An 11,674-nucleotide genomic window follows, 5' to 3' on the forward strand; every position below is an offset into this window, starting at 1 on the left:
ACACTCTGACCATAGCTAAAAGAAGGAGATGAGGGGTCAGAGCTGCCTAACAAGAGAATAAATCAAAGATGTTCACTGCAGTATTATTCATAATGGCAAAAAAACAACAACTAAATAAATGCCTGATTACAAAGACATGGTCAGTGAATTATGATGTACAAACACGATGAAACACGCTACTTTGGAAAGTGACATTTACTAGTCTTATGATTTAATGATAAAGAAAAAACATGACCAAAGATTGTATATTTGGTGCAATCTAGTCTGTGCAAAAAAAAAAAAAAAAAAAAAAAGCCAAAGGAGGAAAAAATCCTAAAAGGAAATAATGAGAAATAGTATACAGAATGTTGATTCATTCTTTCATTCATTCAGCTAGCATTCACTGAGAGCCTCCTGCATACTGGCTTGTACTAGGGGCTGTGGGGACAGTGGTGACAAGGAAGCTGTGTTGGTTAGAGAGGATGGAGACCAGTGCCCAGGGAAGGGGTGGGAGAAGAGGGGAGGGAAGCCAGAATAAAGTGGACCAGACTGTTTTTATAAATAAATGATTCACTTTAAAACTATGACTGTAAAACTACAAATGTTTTACTAAAAAGAAACGTACACTATAATGTTAAGAACTGTAAACACATGTGTGGTATTTCTGCCAACCATAGAACACATGTACAACAGTGGTTCTATGAGATTATTTCCCTTCGTGATGGCATAGTCATGCCAGTTGGTGTAACTTCACTCTGTGATGGTCACACCAATGACAAAATCACCCGATGATGCATTTCTCAGAATGTATGCTGTCACTAAGTGAAGAATGAATGTATATTGTAGAGCAAAACAATATACGCCATGGTGATCTTAGTATAAAGATGCTTTAGTCAGCTTTCTGTTGCTGTGACTAAAATATCTGACATAAACAACTTAAACAAGAAAAAGTGTATTTTGGCATATGGTTTCTGAGGATTCAGTCCATGATCAGCTGACTCCATTGTTTTGGGCCTGACGGATGAGTATGGTGGATGAAAGCTGCTCAGCTCGTGGAATTCCTGGAAGCAGAGGGAGAGGAAGAGGCCAGGGACAAAGTATACTCCCTAAGGACATGTTCCCAAGGCCCAGTCCCTTCAACCAGGTCACACCTTCCATAGCACCCGCTACCTTCCAGTGGTCCATTTGGTTATCAGTGGATTAAAAGGTCAATCACTCCCACAATGCCCCCACCTGTGGACATTGCTGTACTGGGGACCAAGTCTTTGACACAGGAACTGTGGGGTACATTTTCAGATCCAAATATAACAAATGAAATTTGGAGGAATTATTTTTTTCGATTTTCTAATATTTTAAAACTATGCTGGTCTCATTTTAACCTTTTGGTTTATTAAACTGTCAACCATGTTGAAGGGGACTGTGTCCTTTCCTGCTTGGTCTGGGCCAGAATTCTATTCTGGTATATTTGCAGCCCAGAAAAGATATTTTGACTTCAGGGGAAATATTTTCCTATCTGCTCTGAAACCACCTCTGAGGTAAGCTTCCCTCCCATTCCTTACTCTCCCTTGGGAAGGGGAATTACTCTAGAGTGTACTGGCTGGAATCTCCTGGAAGCTAAGGGACCTCAGAGGCAAGGCAGTTGGTATAGGTGGATGGCTGTATGTTGTAGCAGCTTTGGGGTCTGTTTATGCTGCCTGGAGAAATTTCACCTTAGCCAAACTGGGCCTCGGATCTGAACAGGCATCCAACCCTTGGAACCACAGAAATAAAAGGAGAGTTTTAGAGGGAAGAGGAAAAAAATGCCCAAGAAATCTTTGCAAATGAAATCAGAGGTCAGAGGTTTGGAAAAGTCCCCCTCTTAGAACAGACCAGATAAAGAAAAAAATACCAAAGGCATCAGGAGAGTCCTACCACGTTAGCCTCTATGCCTAAACTGTTCAGCATGCCCTGAGCTCAGGAAGTGACTACCTTCTTCTCAGCTCTAGAAATGGGGACACATAGTTTTGTAGCAGATCAGAATGACAGCTATCAGGATACTTCATGATATAAATATATAAGTCACCATTTATCAGCTGCATGTGACCCATGCCAGAGGTTTAATGCACTTGATTTCACTTAATTTTCACAGAAACCACATGAAGGAGGTTGCATGTTTCAATTCAAGTGCCTTTATCTCCAGTCTGCTGCATTCCATCTCACAAAAACCCATCACGGTGTTCTAGCTTTTCAGACCATGTGGATCTGGACACCTGCAAGAACTGATTTAGGTATCCTGCAACTTCATGCTTTATTGATTCCATCCTCCAAATCTTCAGAAGAGGAAGGAAGAAAAGGAGGATGAGGAAGAAAAGAAGGAGATGAATCTACAATAATAAAGAGAAAGAGAAAAGATCCATCTTTGGATTTTGTCCACATCTCCCTGATGCCCAACACCTGTCAGATGAACACTGCAGATGTGAGATCTCATCTCCAGATCATGTCATATCTTAGCCAGAGGGTTCTTTGGGCCAGGAGCCTTGCCAACTCACAGTGTTCAGTGCTTATTGGCTCTTCTTTCCTGTGGATATGTGCCACTATCCTATGCACCTGCAAGGTCATTCTCTGTCCAGATGTTCCCTAGGCAGAATAGAGCTGCTCCTTCCTCTTTCTCGTCCCACACACACCAGCTGCCCTAAGCAGTGATGGATCTATGTGGTCCTTGTTCTCCTTGTTCTCAGCCTAATATGAAAAGTGCCTTTGTTATTCTCATCTCTCCTCAATAGTCTCAGCTCGTCCTGGGCTCTGTGCCCTTAGACTCTTTACTGGTCCTCGTCACTCCATCATTGAGCCTGTCCTAAGAAAGGACTCTTTTTGTCATCCTTGGTTCTTTTCACTCTGACTCCAACAAGACTTCCCTCTGAATTGTACATATATCATTCAGAACCACCCCATGTTCTTCATATTTGAAAGAACTCATTGAATTCCAAGGCTCCCCAACCACTTTCAGAGTGCTTAGATCATGGGATCAAGAAGTGATGTTCTTGGACACTTTCTGACACTGAGCTCCCCAAGTTTGCAGGGGTGGGTATTTTTCCATGCCTGTTCTTTCCTACCATAGTGAATACTTGCTTCTAAAGCTCCCAATCCTCCTGGGCCTCCAACCATTGTGCTCCTATTGATACATGCTGCAAAGGGTGCATTATGGTAAATGAAGACTCGCCCAGCCCACAGTGGGGAAAGCAGCTCTGGATAGACTATTTCAACATTTGGGAAGCTCTGGCCACATTCTTTCACATGACCTTGCTATCTATGCCTTAGCCGGGAGTTCTAACTAACTGTTAAGCTCTATATCCACAGAGATCAAATGCATCGGCTCTAGAGCCAGAAGGCCTGGACTCCAATCAGGCTCTAGCCTGTGACCTTAGCAGGGTGCTCATCTTCTCAATGCCTTTGTTTCCTCATCTGTAAAAAGGATCACCTTGGTGCTCACTTCACTAAATTGTTGGAAAGACTAGATGGATCAATATATTTAAAGTTCTAAAGAGCTTGGTTCAACACACAGTATGGAGATATGTTATGATTCCATTGAATAACAGAAATGTGGCTGGAGGTGACAAAGGTTAGAGTCATTTCATGGCTACATTCCTATTTCTTTCAGTTCCCAAGGTCTAGTATACAACGGTGTTTAAAGAATGGCCAAATGGCCTGCACATTCTTCTCCTTCCCCTTGATAAACAATTGAATAGACTTGTTTGCCTGAAATTTGTAAAGGTACTCTCCTGCTCACATCAACTGGCCAACCCTAAGTGCTCTCAGCTCAAGTGTGAAAAACAGGCCTGATTTGGTGACATCATGTATACTGCCAGGCTCCTCTTTGTGAGTCTGCTTTTCTCTTTAGCTAAAAGAAACAATAGCAGATAAATCTTCTGTGCTTCTAATCCTTTGGTGTCTCTAGTCTCTGGAGAGACTTCTCAGACCCTTTTGGAAGATTCCAGAGGATAGGTAGGCATAAAATTCTTCTGCATAGGGACTGTGAGTTCATGGGTTTTACTAAGAAGGCAATATGCATGTGTCTTGGCATCTCCCTGGCCTTGGCACCCTGAGAAAATTAAAAATAAAGAGTTGTTTCAGCTTTTCTGGTATTGACTGGTGGTGCCAGAGTTGGAGAGAAGAGGGCTTCCAGCCCAGCCCCCAGAGACCCCACATTCAGGTATGGATGGACCACTCTAAGAAGCAATGCCTGCTGGGCTCAAGCAAAGACAAGTGCAGGATTGTCAGGATACAGCCGGTCCCAGGTCCACAGTGAGGATGGACTTGGTGCCAACACAACTTGATCATGTGGACTTACATAAGAGTACATGTGATCTCATCACCCACTCAAGTGCCCAAGAGTTTGCAGAAGTAGAGCTAATGAAAACAGAGGATTAAAAACAGTGCTTCAAAGGAGCACTGCTCTGTGAGTGTTTCAAATATGAAATAGCGTTTCAAAGATGGTCAGAAACTAACATAAGATTCAGCATTCTAACAAACATCACCAACTGGCAAACAAGTGGGGCTAGCTGGAGCAACAGTACAGATATAACAAACACCTAAGCACTCAGGTTCCAGGAGATAACTTGGGTTGCAGGCTGAGCCTGGCCACTTACTAGTTGCTGGATCTTGAACAACCAGTCTGGACTTCAGTCTCCTTAGAAGTAAATCAGGATGGGGCCATCTTCACTTCAGGGTGTTCCTGATTGGATCAAGCCCCCAAACTGGCAGCTGTGCTTTGTAATACAATTAAAAAAGAAATGCAGATCCTGCTGGGGTAAAGTCCACGTGTTATACTTAGGGTTGCTTGGTTAGAACCTCTCACATGCCAGCAACAGCATCATCTTAGAAAGGATGATGACATTCTTACAGAGATACAGATTATTTAATAAAAGAAAATAAGCAGTGATGGATCTATGTGGTCCTTGTTTTAAAGCACTAAATCTTAAGACTCAGCTTTGCATTTTTTAAGCTGGTGTGATTATCTTTTTTTAAATATAAAGTTGTCACCTCTTTGATTTCTGAAAAAGATTCTGCTAAGCAAAGCAGACATGTGATTCTAAATCATTTTAAAAACATTTCAATCAGTGCCCCCATTAGAAATTCTGATTCAGTGGAGATCACTAGTTTGGTGACTGAAAAGGCAATTGAACTATTCAGTCCAGAGAAGTCTCCCAAATCAAAGTTTCATGCATATACCTATGAATTTGTCAAACACTCTGTGACATAAACTGAGAAAATTCTAAGCACACTGAAATCCTCCTCCATCCTATTTAATTTCTGCTCATTTCTGTGTGATTTTCCTATTGCCAAATTTCCATTTCTGCGTCAAAAGAAAAGTAAAATTAGCTAAATTATCGTTAAAGATCACAATAAATTAGAGTAAATTATTTCTAAGAAGATTTAGTTGGTAATTAACCTCTTAAAACAAACAAGCCTTCTTTTATGACATGATATATGTATCATGTGTGTTTGAATATATAACATATATCATAAAATATTAAAAATGAAATTGTGTCTCTGAAGAAATTAAAATTTTTAGCAAGAAACAAAAAATGGCTTCAATATCCATTACTTCTACTGTTTTCTCCAGAAATTAATCAGATTTGCTTTTTTAGATTCTTTATTTGTTATTCTTCATATTAGCATAAAATAGTGTCCCTTTGGTTCTTCAATCAAATGTACATAAAAACATTAACATCAACCACCACAATTATTGTTATAAATGTCTAATGTCTCAATTGGCAGTATTGATGTCACTTAATGGCTTTACACCAGCAGCACTGACAAACATTTAGTTTAGAAATTTACTATTTACTTCTCATTTCCATTCCCACCCAAAGGCTTCAAGGACACAGCCCTGGCTCCCATTGTCTTTCCACCATCCAGCTCTGATACCCAGCCCATCGTCTTTCCTCCCAACCCGGCACTGCAAAACTTGCCCAGAAGGCAGGCAGTGGGTGACATTGTCCCCTAAATGATGCTGCAAGAATTAGCTTCCTGGTGTGCTTGCTGTCGGTGCCTATTAGTGAAGAAAACATGTCAAGAAAAGGATTTTCTCAGCATCTTGTCCCTAAAATCAGGTATTTTCTTTCCACTCACCCTAAAGCTCAAGAGACTTGAAATTTGATAATTTATGTATTTTTTCCCTTGACAGACACCAAACAAGTTACATGTCCAGATCTTTGAGAATAATCTGTTGGAGAAAAGATCTGGAACTGATATGCATGCCTCTTATCCCAGCGTCCAGCAGAAGCCTGGCTGAGAATAACAGAGTAACACGAGATAAATGGAGCAAAGTGTGCATGGATGGATGGATGGATGCAAGAAATGCAGCCTCAAAGTCAACATAGGATAAAATCAAAGACAGAATTCTTGTGCGAAGGAAAGTGGGGAAGAGGGAGAGGGAAGGAAGTGGGGAAGAGAGAGAAAACAGAATAGGAGGGCAGGGGAAATAGCCAAGAAAGAAGAGAGAGAGAAAAAAAAGTGTGAGAGAGACACAGGAAGAGACACGGAGAAGAAGAGAAGATGGGACCCAGAGAGAATTCTGAAGAGAGGTGGAGGGAGCTTACAGAGGTACATTGGTAAGGGAAAACCCCGCCAGGCAGTCAAAAGCAGGACTCAAAAAAAAAAAAAAAAAAAAGAATTATGCTCTGGGTAAAAGCAAAGACAGGGACATACTTCCCGCCCGCCTGTCGTCTCACCAATCTCTAGAAGCAATGGTCAGGGGTTCCAGGCGCCAGGTACCGGTCCCGGACGCTGGGTGCACGGCTCTGAACTTGGACCCGGAGCCCCCGGAATTGCAGGCCCCGCCTTCCCGGGCGGCTCTAGTCTCCGGGGCGGGACCTCTGCGTCCCTCGGCCCTCCGTGTCCCTCGGCCCTCCGTGTCTCTTACCCAGTGTCCACAAGACCGCCTTTCAGGTGGGCGGAGCCTGGCGCAAGTGGACGATCGGACTGGGAACCCAACTTGCCGGAACTGGGCTTGCCACCCTTCAGCACTGCAGCGACCATTCCTCCTTGGTGGTTCGGATGCGGTGGTCCCGATGCGGTGGTCCCGGCCCGCCGACTCCTCAGGCTCGGGTCGGTGCTGGGTTCCGGAGCCTGCTGGACGCGCAGGGGAGTTCTGGTCCACAGCCGTGGCTTTCAGAGGGATCGCCCCACTTCCTGCGGCTCTTCAGCCGAGCGCCCAGACCTTTCCATTCTTGGATTCGCGCTGCCTGGGCGACTGCCGTGGTGCCGGCAAGGCGATGTGTCCAGTGCCTACGCCGCCAGGACTCCGTCAGCTCCGGGATCCCCTTCTTCATCAGCGAACGCTGGCCCAGGAGCCACTTCTCCGCAGAGTCCTGGGGAGTCTTCCAGTTCTTCACTGGGGTGGTCCAGCTGCCTTTCCCTCTGTCTTATGCGAGTCTCTCCAGTTGTGGAAGGGTCTCACTGTGCCAGACTGGGGCGAGTTCCACGACCACAGAGTATCCGGAGACGCAATGGCTGTGGCTGGTGGTTTGGGATGCGCACTGCCTGGAATGGCCTTGAATGAGTTCAGGGGCTTGAATGACAAGGACTTCTCCCCCTGTAGTGCAGATGTGAGGAGGTGAGGGAAGAGTCTTAAGAAAACAGAGTGCTCGATTGCAGTCAGCTATATATGGATCCTGATTTGAGTGTAGGGTGCATATTCTCCTTTTGGGAAAGGGAGAATCCTTGAAACTATCCTGAGTCCCTGCTCCCTCATTCATTCACATAATAAATGTTCTCATGCCAGTGGGTTGTGGGGGATGTACAGATATAAGATAAGGAAGCTCTGAGCTTTACCCCCCAAGGTTTTGGAGAGTTTGTTACCATGATAAAATAGGAAAGGAGAAAATGAAGTCTGAGATGGGGAAAACTGTATTCAATATCCATCAAAAACATCTGAGGATGTTTTCAGAAGCAAAACTTCTTGATGGAACAGAGCTAATTGATGAATATAGAAAGGAGTCATCTGTTTCCAAATGTGAGCACTCCCACATACCTTACTGAAATTGTAAACATCAAGGACCCAGAAACAAATTTTAAAAGTTACCAGCTCATAACATAGGTTTACCCATGAGGAACTGACGATCTAATCAACAGTAGAGTTCTCATGGGCACCAGGATATCTTGTCTCCATGGGGCCTCTAAAATAATGTGTCCATTTACAATTCTGCATGTAAAGGCACTATTGTTCATGACTGAGCCCCAAATAAAGATATTTCCAGATGTGCATAGCTTTAGTTTACCAATTGCATAACATTAGTTAACAAATACAATTATGCGAAGGAGTAAGATGAATAATAAATATTGAAATTAATGACAATCTTCAATATCTTTGAAAAGAAAAGAAGAAATGAAAGAGGGCTGGGGAGAAAGAGTAAGAGGGTTGAGTAGGTACAAGAAAGTCTCAACCAAACAGATGGGGAGTTCCTGAGCCACTAGAGAAGTCTGAGAATTCCTGTCAGGAGCTTTCAAATCCCTGCTGGGCTAAGTCGTTGGTTAGAAGCAGCATGGGATGGGGGTTGTCTTACTGGGGACTTGTGTAGGGGTGGGGTTGGATTCTTAGAACATTCCCCTCCAAAAGAATGATACCCTCCACCATCATATCTGAATAGTGATGTCATGAGGTAACAACAATGACAATGAACTTAATTTACCAGGTAAAACTTTGAGTTTGACACTGTTCAACCCCAGGGCTGCAAAAAACACAGGGATACTGTTTATTGATTCCAAATGAAGAACTTAGAGGAATCAATCTCTGGAAGGAGTTTGGACATTTTATTATTCATGTGCCCCTGGGTGCCTGCAAGCAGGGGGAATTTTAAAAGATAGGTTGCATGCTAATTGCACATATGAACCAAGTCAGATGTTTAATGAGTACCTTCCTTTATTTCACATCCAAAATTTCTCTGCTTTGATCTCCATCTAAGGTTGGGAGAAAAGGGAAGTGGCCAGTTTCTCTTTTCCTTACCCATGTTTTCACATTCTTTGAAGTCTTTATCTCACAGCCAGGAATACTAAGTGTTCTAAGGCACTGACTGTGTTTACCCCAACGGTCATTTAAAAACAGTGTAGCTGTTATGGTTAGATGTGGTGTCCCCAAAAACTCATATGTGAAATAATGCAAGAAGTTTTGGAGGAGAAATGATTGGGTCACAATCTTAACTTTATCTATGAATTAATCTCTGATGGGATTAATTGAGTGGCAACTGGATGCAAGTGGTGGGGTGTGGCTGGAGGAAGTGGTTCATTGGGGCATGGCTATCGGGTATATATTTTGTATCTGGCGAGTGGAGTCTTTCTCTGCTTTCTGATGATGATATGAGCTGCTCCCCTTTGCCATGCTCTTCCACTATGATGTTCTGTCTCACCTTGAGCCCAGAGTAATGGAGCCACCATCTATGGACTAGGACTTTTGAAACCTTGAGCCCTCAAATAAACCTTCTCTTCTCTACAATTGTGGTGGTCGGGTTGTTTTGTCATAGCAACAAAACAAGCTGATTAAAACACTAGCAAAATACCTTTAAAAAGAGACACATCTAATACACAAGGACATGAAAAAAATTGAACAGAAAAGAGTCAGAGACAATAGGTCAGGGATGCTGGGCAGACCAAAAGAAACATGGAGTTTTTAATAGAGGAAAACACTTTTAGAGGTAAAGAGTTCCTAATGGGAGGATTTCTTTCTCCAGAAACCTCCCCAAATTCTAAACCTGTACACTCATAATAATTTTTTTTAAAAGATACACCATAGGGAGTCATTGTCAAGTCCTCTATTACATAGAGAAATTAAGACGTGCATATTTCAAGTAAATCAAAATATTCCTACATTTAAGAAGATTTGAACAACACAATTTATAAGCTTGGTTTAATGGGCTTATAAAGAATCCTCTCCTAAATTATGTATAGGAATGAATGTAAATTTAATTGAAAGAATAGTATCATACAGAGCATGTTCTCTGATCATAATACAATTAGGTGAGAAGTCAATGAAAAAAGATTTAAAGAAAAAATTCAATGGGGGCTGGGTGTGGTGTATTGCAGCAGCTCTGGAGGCTGAGGCAGGAGGATTGCGAGTTCTGAGCCAGTCTAAGCAATTTAGCAAGGCCATGAGCAACACAGTGAGACTCTATCTCTAAATAAAATATGAAAAGGGCTGAAGATGTCACTCAGTGGTTTAAAGCTTATAAAGAAAGAACAGATGAGTTAAAAAGAACAATGACTTCCACGGACATGGCCTTGCCTCCACGAGTTTCTGTTGCTACTAAGGACAGGGGAAAAGGCACAACTGGATCCAGAGGGTGCAGCTCAGGACCCAACCTGGGTCATGACATCTCCACTATGTACTTTGTCCTGGACAAATTAGTGACCCTCTGGTGCTGCCACCAGATACCTTCGGTTTTCAATCACCCGAGCCTCTTCCTGATGTTCAAGTCTCCCCATGAAATACCTCATAGGACCCCCTCCCCACTCCTGACCCTGCTCTCCTTGCCTATCTGATGCACAGACCCTGTGAGCACAATAAAAAGGTTCTTGTTTTACATTTCCAAGTTTGGGTGCTTGTTACTCTGCAGTGGATAATGGGACTGTTTTACAGAGACTTTAGGCAACACAGTCTTCATCCCTTCTAGATTCTGCCATGACTCTAGCATTCACCCAAATGGCCCTTCTATTTCCAACCCACTGAATTCCCAATCCCTGACCCCTCATCCAGAGTGATGTCCTAATCTTAGCCACTTCCACTTTCCTCCCTGGCTAATTAAACTTAGAGACCAGCTAATAGGGGCTGGTCTGAAAAACAAGGAGGTCTCATCTTACAAGCCCTCCAAGGATCCCTATGACTGCCATTTGGTATTGTCTACATGGTGGGCATTGAGCAGGGCTGAAGGTCACAAAGTCACTATGTCAATCTTTCTATCAGTCATAACAACAGAGAATTTTGTTCCATCATTGGGGAAGAGCTACTTAGTAACTGGTAGGAGGACACCCAGAGAAGCTGCTATCCCAGTCTTGGTGTTAGGGCAGAAACCTGCTAGATAATCAAAGTGACAGGGAGGATAAAGGAAGGCCTGAGGATCCTGGACATAGGCAGAGGCAGCAGAGAGGCTAGAGGTGGCCTGTGCTCAGTTTAACTGTGACCCAAGAAAGAGATAGGTCATAGGGAATTGCAAGAAAAAGTTGGACTGCTGTTCTCTGGTGTCTAAATTTACACTTTTCTTACTTCTGCTGTCTTCACCATTATTTATGTTGTAGATCTCAGGAAACATTTCCTGATTTAAGAAACACAAATGTATCTGGCCTGGCCTCTAGAAGTTTCCAGGACCACGAAGGACAAAGCAAAGGCCAACTGTTGCCTGAGGGTAAGGAATCAGGCCAAGATGTCTCTGACATCTACTTTGTCCTGGACAAGGGAGTGGCCTTTTCTGGCCCTGCCTCCAGGTGGACCTTAGAGAACAATAGGGCCTCAGTCACTGTAGGCAGGACATGGTTTTGTGGGACCACAACTTCTGCAAGAGGACAGGCAGAGCCTGTCTGTTGGAGACCTCAGGGATGATCCTCAGCAGTTATCGCCCGTAAGGAGAGAAGACAATATAGGGGAACTGGATGGCTCTGTCCCTCCAGCAACCTGGCCCAGATCTTGCTCCCCCATGCCCCTCAGTCAGCTGACGGTTATGAGCCT

The 11,674-nt window shown here is 43.4% G+C and overlaps 1 protein-coding gene across 1 annotated transcript in view; it reads right to left on the reverse strand.

The window, feature by feature from the left end:
• Znf488 (zinc finger protein 488) overlaps nt 1-7,524 on the reverse strand; it is a 20,149-nt gene extending 12,625 nt beyond the window's left edge. Inside the window, exon 1 of the mRNA XM_021729078.3 lies at nt 6,693-7,524. The gene's annotated coding sequence lies outside the window, so the exon portion shown is untranslated. The remainder of the gene's footprint in view (nt 1-6,692) is intronic.
• Nucleotides 7,525-11,674: the final 4,150 nt, after the last annotated feature.

The sequence above is a fragment of the Ictidomys tridecemlineatus genome, chromosome 1 (assembly GCF_052094955.1).
Source record: "Ictidomys tridecemlineatus isolate mIctTri1 chromosome 1, mIctTri1.hap1, whole genome shotgun sequence".
Taxonomy (NCBI): Eukaryota; Metazoa; Chordata; class Mammalia; order Rodentia; family Sciuridae; genus Ictidomys; species Ictidomys tridecemlineatus.